This window comes from Ostrea edulis, chromosome 8 (genome assembly GCF_947568905.1).
Source record: "Ostrea edulis chromosome 8, xbOstEdul1.1, whole genome shotgun sequence".
Classification (NCBI taxonomy): Eukaryota; Metazoa; Mollusca; class Bivalvia; order Ostreida; family Ostreidae; genus Ostrea; species Ostrea edulis.
In genome coordinates, this window is record NC_079171.1 from 41,264,008 (window position 1) to 41,277,676 (window position 13,669).

The 13,669-nt window shown below is 34.3% G+C and overlaps 1 long non-coding RNA gene across 3 annotated transcripts; it reads left to right on the forward strand.

Annotated features, from left to right (window-relative positions):
• The first annotated feature begins 1,301 nt into the window (after positions 1–1,301).
• LOC125661791 (uncharacterized) lies at positions 1,302–9,610 on the forward strand. 3 transcript variants are annotated; one of them, XR_008797599.1, is made up of 5 exons: positions 2,726–2,873; positions 3,717–3,788; positions 4,561–4,616; positions 6,979–7,083; positions 9,289–9,610. It is a non-coding gene; the product is annotated as an uncharacterized LOC125661791 (long non-coding RNA). The 3 variants fall into 3 exon arrangements; XR_008797598.1 differs by having other exon boundaries at positions 1,302–3,788; XR_008797600.1 differs by lacking the exon at positions 4,561–4,616 and having other exon boundaries at positions 1,302–3,788.
• Positions 9,611–13,669: the final 4,059 nt, after the last annotated feature.

Here is a 13,669-nt window from a genome sequence, read left to right on the forward strand (position 1 = left end):
TTAGACATGCCCGAGCACAAAGTTGGTACTCCTTTTGGTGTAAACAACATTTGGGACTAATACACAGAGTTTATTATCGGTTATTCATAAAATTATTTTGCACCATTACGGAGATCCTATGGAATTTTAACCCTATCCCGAAAACGTCAGAATAAAAAAAAACTGGATAGGGCTATATTATTGCAGCTACTATATACCCTAATGACCAATATCAAATTTTAGATGTTACTTTCACTTGACATGTTTGACCTCGCAAGGACCCTAATAACTGACGTCACATAAACATCAGATGACATCTTAATGTAACTAAGCAATTGTTACTTCATCTAAAATATCAGTACGCGGACACTCAGAGAGGTTATATGAAAGTATATTGGGTCCTTGAAAATATTGCATATTTGACTCATCTTACACCTCGGCCAATATGTATTTTATAAGAACCCCATATATTTCCGTATTATCCCTCCAAGTGTCTACATAACTAACAATATTTTCCTGTTTAAAATTTTTAGCTCACCTGAGCTGAAAGCTCAAGTGAGCTTTTCTGGTTGTCGTCTGTCGACTGTAAACATTTACATTTCCAATTTCAACCAAACTTGGCAACAAGTATCCTTGGGTAAAGGGCTTTTAAGTTTTTAAAAATGAAGGTTCGTGCCCCTTTCAAAGGGGAGATAGTCACAAAAATGCAAAAGTAGGGTGGGGTCATTTAAAAATCCTCTTCTCAAGAGCCATTGGGCCTGAAGAGCTGAAATTTGCATGGAAGCTTCCTGACATAGTGGAAATTCAGGTTTATTAAAATCATAACCCCTGGGGGTAGGATGGGGCCACAAGATAGGGTCAAAGTTTTATAAGGAAAATCTTTGAAATTCTTCTTCTTAAGAACCACTGGGCCAGAAAAATTGTGATTTACATGAAAGCTTCCTTACATAATGTAGATTTGAGTTTGTTTAAATGATCCCCCGGGGGGGGGGGGGTAGGATGGGGCCACAATAGGGAATCAAAGTTTCACATGCAAATATATAGGGAATTTTTTTTTTATTTCTTCTATAGAACCACTTTGCCAGGAAAGTTGAGATTTACATGAAAGCTTCCTGGCATTGTGCAGATTCAAGTTTGTTGACAGCATGGCCCCTGGAGTTAGGATGGGCCACAATGGGGGGTCAAAGTTTTACATACAAATATATAGAGAAAATCTGTTAAAATCTTCTTTTCAAGAATCACTGGGCCAGGAAAGTATGAATTTACATAAAAGCATCCTGACATAGTGCATGTTTGTAAAAATCATGGCCCTGGGGGTAGGATTAGGCCACAAATAGGGAATCAAAGTTTTATGTGCAAGTATACAGGGGGAAAAAATTCCCTAAGCACCACTTTGCCAGGAAAGTAGAAATTCATATGAAAGCTTTCTGCCATTGTGCAGGTTCAAGTTTGTTAAAACCATGGCCCCAGGGGTAGGAATGGGCCACAATACGGGATCAAAGTATATAGAGAAAATCATTAAAAAATCTTCTTCTCAAGAACCACTGCACTATGAATATTGGCATTTATATGAAAGGTTTCTGACATAGTGCAGATTCAAGTCTGTAAAAATAATGTTCCCCGGGGTAAGTTTGGGCCACAATAGGATCAAAGTATGGAGGGAAAATCTTCAAAAATGGGACAAGATGACTCAGGTGAGCGATGTGGCCCATGGGCCTCTTGTTAAATATGTGATATTTGATTGTTTTTTCATGTAACTTATTAGTACATGTACCAATAAATAGTACCATTCCCAATGCACTAAAATGTTGATTTTTCCTAATTTTGACACTAAAAATCCCAATTCAGTTCCCCTGACTTAAGGTAGCTCTTTACACTAAAGCTTATACTATTTATTACACTACTCACGAGATGGCAATTTAAATGTTTTGTAAATTTATTTGTATCAATCGATTCGTTTGTCTATTACCATAGCTCGGTGGTTAAAGCATTGGTCTGGTGAACCGCAGATCTCGAGTTCAAATCTGCCAGAGTCTTTTGTTCATATGTGTTGAAATCATGTTTTTGAAAATCATGTTTTTATCCAAATTTGCTTATTATCTGCTGTTTTGGCATATATATTTATTATACATCATCAAATCTTTTGTGATTAAATCAATTCATACTGATTTGAGAAACTATTTCAAGGTGTAGTGAGCCACCTTAATATTATTCTTATAGGATGAAATGTACAAATTCACTTGTTGTTTTTTTTGTTTTTTTTTTTTTTTTTGTTTTTTGTTTTTTTTTTTTGTTTTTTGCTTTCTTTTGATTTGTACAGATCAGTCTTAATATTGCAAGGCATGTTGTAGTCAGCCTATTATCTGACATTGACAACTTAAAAATGTGAGAACTAAAGATAATACTGTTTAATGATTTGAAACAATGTAAACTTTGTAATGGAGAACCACTGGAAGCTAATACTTAGTATAAAGATGAGCTTAGGGTGTGTTATAACCTTGTTCAAGGTCATTCCGGCAAGTTCAAGTTCAGTAGCAGAAAAGTATTAACACAATTATTTTTTGATCAATAACTTTAGATTGAGAATCATTGGAAGCTCATACATGGTTTTAAGATTTTTTATGACCTAAGGGTGTATCATGACCTTGGCCCAGGATCATAAGAACAAGTTTAAGGTCACTGGCAGAAAATTTCAAAATTCATGATAGGTCTATAATATTCTAATAGAAAATGATTGGGTGTTCATATTTCTCTCAAAGATTAGTTTTGACCAGGGGACATACATGTATGACTGGGACTTCGATTGAGCTATATGAGTTTCATAGCATTGTGTTTTGTCTTTCAGGTAGTTCATGTAGATTCTGACAAGGCCATAGAGAAGGAACTGGAGAAAGGTAAGCACTTGCTTAATAGTTTAAATGCAAATTGATTTTAATTGGGAATTGTTAAATTATTTTCTTCTCAGTGTGGCCTTTTAGAGGTATTATACTCATATTAGATTGATAGAAATACCCAATATACACTTTAGTATTTACCTTTTTTGTGGTCTACCTTATGCCCATTTATTGGCAGTCTCCTTAATGACTGTATCAAAGTACTGATTGCTATAGGAGATAAAGAGCAGACATATTATCCCTGAACATTATAATACTTTAAAATATTTATAGTTTTAACTATGGCCTTCTATGAAATGCCAAATCATTGCAGTAACCTCATTATCTGTCTGTTCTTTCACTCATTTGTAAGTCTGTCTGTCTGTCTGCAAAAAGAAGAATTATGTGATGTCATAACCCATATAGGTCATAGGAAGAAGTTGAGGTTATATCACTTTGTCTGATAATTGACCATCAAACCTTTAGATACGATGTTATAATAGTTTGCTTGCTTTGCAACTCGTTCATATCTTATACAAATGATGCTGACCTAAGTAGAAGGAAGTCTCCCACGAATGTTTTAGTTTTATCGCATTGTCATTGGGACATATTCATCTCCAATTAACCCAGTTACTTATTCATCTCCAATGATATTAATGTAACAGGAAGGGAGAAAATGCAACGAACCAGACCGGGATTTGAACCCGGGCCCCCTGAATCTCTAGTCAGGTGCTCTACCAACTAAGCTATCTAGCCACTGGCGATCGAACCTGGCTGACCGCTACAATAATATACATATAATAAATTCATGAATACATGGTTTTAGTTTTCCATTTTATGCCATCAACATTTTTTTTTTTGCAGATGCTACCAGACTGGGTGGTATAACTGATTGCATTTCCAGCTTGACTAATGATTCTGTTTTTTCTGAGATTGGTAAGTTTTTTTTTAACTTGACCATCAGAATAATCTTGAGAGTATATATTGACTATGCTGTCCGTCATATAACTCAGACATTTAGTGGCATTCAACCTTGAAATTTCTATCTTTAGTATCTTTGACATCTTCAGAACAGTTCACAGATTTTAACAGCATGTACATGTATGCTATACTTGAATGTAGAATCAAATTAAAACGAAGTCTGATTGAACAGTACAATTGAAAACACAGTTGCAGTTTTAATATAATAACAGGCATAAGTATATTATACATAATCATGTTCAGGCAGTATCAATTAATGTTTAAGTCCCGTGGGGATCCGGGTTAGAATAGGTCCTCAGTGTCCCTTGCTTATTGTAGAAGGCGACTAAATGGGGCGGTCATTTGGATGAGACCGCAAAATCCGAGGTCCCGTGTCACAGCAGGTGTGGCACGATAAAGATCCCTCCCTGCTCAAAGGCCATAAGCGCCGAGCATAGGCCGAAATTTTGCAGCTTTTCACCAGCAGTGGTGACGTCTCCATATGAGTGAAATATTCTCGACAGGGACGTTAAACAATATTCAATCAATCAATCAATTAATGTTTAAAAGGTGCTGTTGATTCTCTTCAACTTGAGCAGACACTTTTATACCCGTCTTTACACCCCCCCCCCCCCCAAAAAAAAGAAAGTGGAATTTTTTGGGGGATTGTAAATGAAGAAAAAATCATTTTTGAATGGAATGTGGACTTGACCAGCCATAGTTTGGCTAATTTCAGTAATTTTCTTAGTAGACACCAAGGAGATGCTGCAAATTAAGACAGATCCAGTTTTGAAAAAGAAAAATGTAAGTAAACTCTGTGCAATGGATAAATTAAATGTATTGGGGAAACTAGATGCAGTTTTAGTTTCACTAATATATATCTTGTGACACGTACTCCATACACTAATAGATGCTCCACACAGGTATTGTACAGCCTGGAATCAAATATTGTGACAGTAATCATAAAAAGAAATTGTGTAGCTTTATTTGACTCAAATCATATCAGTTAAAATTCATACTATTGAATAAAAGTTGTTCAAACCAAAATATCAGAGAAAATGAAACTTGTGCTTTTCAAAAAGATGATTAAAAAAGTTTCATGGGTAGAAGGATATGGTAGCACAGTGGGTAGAGTGGCTGCTTAATGATCGAAGGTTTTGGGTTAATGCCCCGAGCAAACCCTAAAATTTGGCACAGTTTGTATGCAATGAGAATGGATCAAGTAAATTTTTCATCAAGTGATTTTTTCTCAATGAAATATGTTTTTTATAATTAAATATTTGCATGTATTTATGAGGCTGTGAATTTGGTTGGGATGTCTGCTATACGAATTTATTCATATGATTCTTACATTCGCCTTTTTTAGTACTACAGCCATATATATTAAATGTATACATGTATATAGTAAAGCAATTTTGCGGCTGCATAGTCACTATTGGTCAGGTTAACAGGGTCTGCCTCCTTTTCTTGGAGGGATTATACTGACTGGTCTATTTTTCATTTGCGAAAAAGCATTTTTTCATCATAATTCTTATTGATTGATATTTTTAAATGTAAGGAAACTCACACCATTTTTAGGAAATTCTTATATTTCTTATGCATAAAGAATTAAAGATTATCATTTGCATTACAGAGTTTGAAAGATAACAGATACAGCGTTAAGTCAAATGGAAATTTACATTAAAGTATTATCATGCAATAATTAAGCTTATTTCATTAGCCAAAAAAATAGTAACAAAACAGTTACAACTGAACCTAGGTATCTCAAGCAATGATATCTTGAATACCATATCTATGTTAAATATATAGAGTCCCTGTCACTTTAAAAACTTTTCTCTGTATTTTACTATCGATATATCAAAACCTTGGATATCTCAAAGTTTTTCCATTTTTCTATTAAGTTTGAGATAACTAAGTTTGACTGCATTTTTGTTTTAAAGGATTTTTCTATCATATTTTTTATGCCTCCGAGTCCCGAGATCAAAGACTGGGGGAGCATGTTGTTTTGGTCCCGTCTGTCATTCTGTCTGAAACTTTGCTGAACATGCTAGGGATCAAATTTCCATTCCTGAAAACATCAGTCCAACATTATGCCACAAACACCTTTACATTAAGGAATATATTTATATGCCCCCCGAGATCGAAGATCAAGGGGGGGGGGGGGGGTATTGTTTTTATCCTGTCTGTCATTCTGTAATTTTGTCTGAAACTTTAACCTTGTTAATAACTTAGAACAGTAAGTGCTAGAGCTTTGATATTTCACATGGGTATTCCTTATGACAATACTTTTCCGTGGGTACCAACATTTTTGACCCTGTGACCTTGACCTTGGAGTTTGACATACTTTTGGAAAACTTTAACCTTGCTAATACCCAGTAACTTTTGAACAGTAAGTGATAGAACTTTGGTATTTCACATGAGTATTCTGTGTGACAAGACCTTTCCATTGGTACTAATCCTTTTGACCTTAACATTTGACCTACTTTTAAAAAAAAATTGACATTGGTCATAACTTCTAAATGGTAAATATTTGAGCTTTCATATTGCACATGAACATTTCTTGTGACAATATCTTTCTACTGGTACCAAGATATTGTCCTTGTGACCTAGCTCGGTCATCTTTGGAATTGGCCATTATCGGGGGCATTTTTGTTTCACAAACACATCTTGTGAAGTATAAAATGTAGTTTTCATACAATATTGTCAACACTTTGGAGGTGGAATTCCAAGACTGATATCATTGACAATAGTCTTCAAGAAAAATTCTCTAACAATTGTTTAAACTGAACAATAACCAAATTTTCAACATAACATCAAATGGTACATTGGACTCATCATTAAATTTCTCATAGTAAGAAATGATCAAGAAAATTTTCATTTAGATTAATGTCTGCAAACAGATTTGGGATTGAGAATTTAACTTAAATTGTCGACATACAACAGTCAGCTTAATAATTATAATGGTGGTATTATTTGAATGTACCATGCCGAAATAGTAGTCGGGGTTTGATACAGAGTGCACTCGATTCCCGCTCTTGCACCCTGTGTCAACACCTGACTACTATTTCGGCAAAGTACATCCAAATAATACCACTATAATATAATTACATGTATCACCCTATGGGTTAAAAATGTGAAAACAAGTTGTTGTTTTTTTTTTTCACAGTGAAATGGTCTAAAGAAGACACTGCATTTTTGACCAATTAATTTAAAAAATATGTCCAGACTAAATGTGCTGCCAGGCAATTACAAAATAAAGGATACCTTCTAAGTGAGTACTTTTTAGTATTTTTAGCTCTTCTGAGCCAAAGGCTCAAAGAGCTAATGCTATGGCCATTTGTGCGGTGTGCGTAAACTTTTTAGAAAAAGGGCTATAACTCAAGAACCCCTTGGCCAATTCTTTTCAAATTTGTCACAGGGTATCATTGGCCCAAGGGCTTTCATACATACTAAATAGAGGGATGTGACCCTTTAACAAGGGGAGATAATCAGGAAAATACAAACAAAAGTAGTGGTTGCTAAAAAATCTTCTTCTCAAGAACCACAGGGCAGATTATCACCAAACTTACACATAAGGATGAAAATATGTTGTAAATTAAAAATTGTTCAAGGCATTACCCTGGGGCAAAGGGCGTGGTCTCAAGGTCACTTCAAAGTTGACCTAAATTTAATTTTTTTTTAAATTCCTTAAATCTTAGATATTTTAGTCATTATAAGGACTAGGATCATCAAATTTTGACAGTTGATGCATCTTAGGACCTTGTGTCAAGTTGTCTCAAAAGTAGGTCACGGTGACCTACTTTTTGAATTTTGCAGGTATTTATTTTAAAATTAATTTTGATGCATATCTTGGACACTTTAAAGCCTATGATCATCAAAACTTGTCAGTTGGTGGATCATGAAACCTTGAAATGCGTCAACTGAAAAATAGGTCACCGTGACCTACTTTCTGAATTTTATGGCTTATCATTTATAGATATATTTGAAGTTGTTATTTCAAATACCGAGAGGTTTAGAATCATCAAATCTTGTAAGTTGATGCATCTTGAGGCCTTGAAACATATTTATAAAAAAGTAGGTCACAATGACCTACTTTTTGAATTTTACAGATATTCAAATTTCACATTTTCAATTTTAGATGCATAATTTGGGCACTGTAAAACCTAGGATCATCAAACTTTGTCAGTTGATGCGTCTTCAGTCTTCGGTTTGTGTCGACCAAAAAGTAGGTCACCGTGACCTACTTTTGGTATTTGACAGCTAAATTACTATATTTCAGACACTATTTGACCTACAATCATCAAACTTTGTCAGTTGATGCATCTTGAGTCTTCGGAGTGTATCGACCAAAAAGTAGGTCACTATGACCTACTTTTGGCATTTGACAGTTATATTTATATATTTCAGTCACTAATTGCCCTACAATCATCAAACTTTGACAGTTGATGCATCTTGAGTCAACGGAGTGTGTCGACCAAAAGTAGGTCACCTTGACCTACTTTTGGAATTTGACGGCTATATTTATATATTTCAGATACTATTTGACCTACAGTCATCAAACTTTGTCAGTTGATGGGTCTTGCATGTTCGAAGGGTTTCGACCAAAAAGTAGGTCAACTTGACCTACTTTTGGAATTGGACACCTATATTTATATATTTCAGATACTATTTGACCTACAGTCATCAAACTTTGTCAGTTGATGCATCTTGCATGTTCAAAGGGTGTTGACCAAAAAGTAGGTCATCTTGACCTACTTTTGGAATTGGACAGCTATATTTATATAATTCAGATACTATTTGACCTAGTCATCAAGCTTTGTCAGTTGTTGGGTCTTGCATGTTTGAAGGGTGTTGACGAAAAAGTAGGTCACCTTGACCTACTTTTGGAATTTGACGGCTATATTTATATATTTCAGATACTATTTGACCTACAGTCATCAAACTTTGTCAGTTGATGGGTCTTGCATGTTCGGAGTTCGCTGACCAAAAAGTAGGTCACCATGACCTACAATTGGAATTTGACAGCTATATTTCAATATTCAGATACTAATTGGTTTAAAATCATCAAACTTTGTCAGTTGATATTTCTTGGGTTCTCAAAATGTGTAAACCAAAAAGTAGGTCACATTGACCTACTTTTTTTGAATTCTTAGGATTTAACTAAAGATTTAGAATACTAAGAGGCTAAGAATAGAAATGGTGGGGTTGTACAATTTATCAGAAGAGCGATTCTAGGCCCTTGGGCCTCTTGTTTTTTTTTTACCTAAGCCAGTAAAAAAACTGATGCTCTTTTAATTTGTTTATGTGATGATTAGTCTGCTTATCAGTACACATTGAAAAGATTAACAGCATAAATGATAATAAAAAAATCTTAGATGTATATTTTCACACATTTATTATCAGACATTTATCATGAAATCTAAAATGATGTTTGCAATAAACATTGGTTTTAATTTTTCTTCTTTTCCATTTACAGGCAAGAAAGAAATAAGAGATTTTATGGAAGCCCATATTCTGACATCCATATGCCATCTTTCGATGAACGAACAGTATCTCAAAATACGAACAAAGTTATTCAATGAAAGGAAAACAATTTGAACAAATGACAATGAAAAGTTGAAACAAATGGAAGTAGAAGAAGATTGTCACTCACTTAAAATTCTTAGTTCATCATACATTCCTTCATGTATATACATGAAAATATTGTGTATCAAGTCTTAGCTCACTGTGATTTATTGCTAATGCTAAATTAATGAATCATATAACAGAGATTATATAAATTTAGTAGACAATGAGAATGTCTTACATGTAGTGTTTCAGATGTGTATTAAGCTTTGAGATCTTAATTTGAAATGAAAAGCTATTCTTTTTTTTAATTTGGTATGAAGCATCTGGGGGACATAAACTGTAAATTTCAGGATGCCCGCATCCCTGGGGCCTTAGGGGCAGGGCAAAAACTGCCAAAACTTGACAAATTTTCAAAAATGTTTTTTTCTACAACCGTGTATATTTATGGAAAACTAAATGCATAGTGATGTAGAGCAGGGAGGCCTCAACCAAAATTGTAAATTTCATGATCCCCAGGGTAGTGGTTTTGACCCCAGGGCAGGGCCAAACTTACTATATTGTGTTTATCTGTAAAACACTTAAAAATAACATCTTCTTTAGTGCTGTTGATACTACATTGAAACTAAATGGATATTTAGAAAGAGCAGGTATTCCTTTACCAAAATTGTAAATTTTAAGATCCCATGGGTAGGGGTTTGGTATTACCGTGGGGCCAACATGGTCAGTTATTAAATGTGTGAACAATAGAAATTTAAACTTCTTGATAACTCTCATTCCAATTCTTTTCAAATTTGGTATGAAGCATCTTTGGAATGGGGGGAGGGGGGGGGGCTGTAAATTTCAGGATTCCTGGGGCCTTAGGGATGGGGCAAAACTGCCACAAATTGACAAATTTTTAAAAAAATCTTCTCAACAACTGCACATGTTTAAGAAAAAACCAAATGCATAGCGATGTAGAGGAGGAAGGCCTCTACCAAGATTGTAAATTTCATGTTCCCCAGGGTAGGTGTTCTGACCTCAGGGTGGGGCCAAACTTAGTATATGGTATTTATGTGTAAGTTTGTTGATATTGTATGATGTAAATGCATAAGGAATAAAAGAAAAGGATGTACAAAAAATGGTTAATTTTACAAACCAGGGTTTTGACTCTGGGATGGATCCAAATTAGTCTAATGTTTTAATGTTAATACACCTATTATATTATTTAAAGCCTTTCATCAGTGTATGCACTTTTGAGGGCATTAAAGAACACATATTGTTTTATACTGTTGCTGAACATTAGAATTTAGCTTAAATATTCAGAACAGGAATTTTTTTTTCTAGATTTCATAGCCCTTGGGAGTAGTGATACTTTTTCACTAATACTCGGCCCGATAAGGCATGAGGGCCTCTTGTTTAGAAATAAATATATAATCTGAAAATGCAACAGTTAATTAAGGAAATAAGCAGAAAAGAACAAAATGGTCTGCATAAGCATGTGCATATACTTTTGTGGTCTCCTTCATACATTGTATATACTTGGTCTTCTTAAACCCCCGAGGATCTTCATAAAATATATACAGGTCAACTTAAAACCTCCAAAGTATTTACAAAATATTAAGGAGACCAGAACATATGTATATTTATAACGAAACAATATTTAGTGTTGAGATGGGCATGTTTATATTTTTGAAGCCTTTAAGAATAAATTTAACTAAAAGTGTATAACAAAATGTCTCAAATAAAAAAATATGAGAAAAGTCTGCTTAATGCCTCAGAATAAATGCAGTCTACTTTATGCCCAACTCCTCCATATATATATATATATACATGTATATATATATATATATATATATATATATATATATATATATATGTCACAGTTGCAATTTATTTAAAATATATTTATGCGCTATGATTATATCAGTATTCATATTGGCGCACATAGTCAATTGAATACAAACTGGTTTTTCAAGTGGGCCAGAGACCCTTATATTGTTGCTAAACAGCCCATTCCTGAAATACCTGTGTACATTGTAGAAAAAGAAAATGGTAATTGTAAGGACAAATCAAAGACCTTGCATAGAAATATGTTATTGCCTAATTCCTATATACCAAAATTGTCAGATATAGAGCAGATTAGTACGGGTTCCGAGGCACTGCCTATCAAAATATCTGATCAAACTCGTATTCCTGTTATTCCTACCACCCCTATCCCTGTCAAACCTACTCCTGTACCTAGAAGTGAATGTCGGGAAAGTGAGAATACTGGGTCAAGCACTGAGTCTTCTGATTCCGATTCAGATTCTGAAGGTAGGCAGGTATGCATCATTCCGCAGCGGAGAGTAAGTAGATCTAGTCCTATTATTCACTATAGTCCAAGTACACTACTGGATACCACTGCTGGTATGCGTGATACTACCGATTCTACTTTGAATCGCAATTTGTCCACTATACCTAGTACCCCAACGCCCCTCCCTAGACGTTCTTATAGACAGGTGAAACCACCCAACAGGTATGGTGAGTGGGTGCAACAAGTAACTCCTGTTTATTTTGTATAGTGTCAGGGGAAGAATGTCACATGATGTTCAGTGGATTTGAAAATATCTGAATTTATTTTTTCTTTTAATTCAATATTTTATCTGTAAATTGCCATATGGACAATTGAACATTGTAATATATTTTCCTTTAAAATATCAGGAGCCATTTTCCCTAGCAGGGGAGAATGTCACAGTTGCAATTTATTTAAAATATATTTATGCGCTATGATTATATCAGTATTCATATTGGCGCGCATAGCCAATTGAATACAAACTGGTTTTTCAAGTATGCGAGAGTCAGTGTGAACGTTTTGTATTGTACAGGTGGTAATTATTTCTATTTTTAGTTCAACTTTACGTTTGACTGACCAGTGGTCTGAGTTCATAATACTGCGGACCAATGGATTTTACCGAATACTAATTAATTATGCATGTGTTACTAACCCGTGCACTATATAAAGTTAGAAACCCCGCCAAAATCCCCACTCTAAGCCTTGTGCCAACACGGTTATATTGGACAGTTCTTGGTAAAATATCGATTCACTCGATGTAACTTAAATATTTTCCATTCATAATACTGGATGCCTGGTAAGATTTACATTTATCTTGTAATTCATTTACTTGTTAAATATATGTAATTATACTGGCAGTCGTATTGATATTTATTTATCGTTTATCGTAAATGTTTAAATGTCTTTTAGTTTACGTCTTGTGTTTTATGTATGTCTATTATCTTGTGTGCATGTTTGTGAGTATGTTTTCATATTTTTTCTAGGTTTTTCCCCCTTCTATTGAAATAAAATAATTGTCTGAGACCGACCCAGTTTTGTGTTGTTTGAAACAAAACAGCGACCCTGCGACATATATTATTATTATTATAATATATATATATATATATATATATATATATATATATATATATATATATATATTATCGTAAATTTATAATGGTAATTTAATTTTTAAAATGTGCTTTCCCTGTCTATCATTAAAGAATTGTCCTACTTATTTGATAACTGATTTATATGGTTTACATGTTGGAGTTTACTATTCGAAACAATTGATCTTCACTACCCTTAACTTATGTCGTCCGTTATGTTTTTTTTTTTCACATTTATATGTTTAAAGCAGATAAACTGGGTTTTTAAAAAAAACAGAAATAGAGTGGACAGTGTCACTAAATGGATTTTAATTTTCTCTTAAGTAGAAACTTCAACAATGTGTAAATAAGGATTATTTCCTGTATATAGATATGCAATGTTTACCTTCCAGCATCCGAGTAATATTCAATTATCAAATAGATAGGCGGCCCTTCTGTCGCGAGTGCGCGGAGCGGACGAGGGAGAGAAGGACCTCATCTATTTGATAATGTGAATATTACGAGGATGCTAGAAGATGACCGACTTGTCACATATTTCAAAAGCTTCTCATTGTACATTATTGAACCATGCATCCAATTGGTAGATCACCATATACCATCGTCGGACGATGCATTTGTACATCAAAATTAATACGTTTTACCCGTAAAACATCAAAACTGATTATCCCTGTCATTATTAATCACATATCGGTGGTTCATAAATTATTTTTTCAGGTATTCTACGCAAGCATCTGTAGAAATGTCTTAAGAGAGAGAGAGAGAGAGAGAGAGAGAGAGAGAGAGAGAGAGAGAGAGAGACCTTCACCCCTGTTGCTGACTCGCCATTTAATAAGGACACCTGAACGTAAACAGTTCACACCATTTAAAATCCCCTGTTCATTCACCCAAAT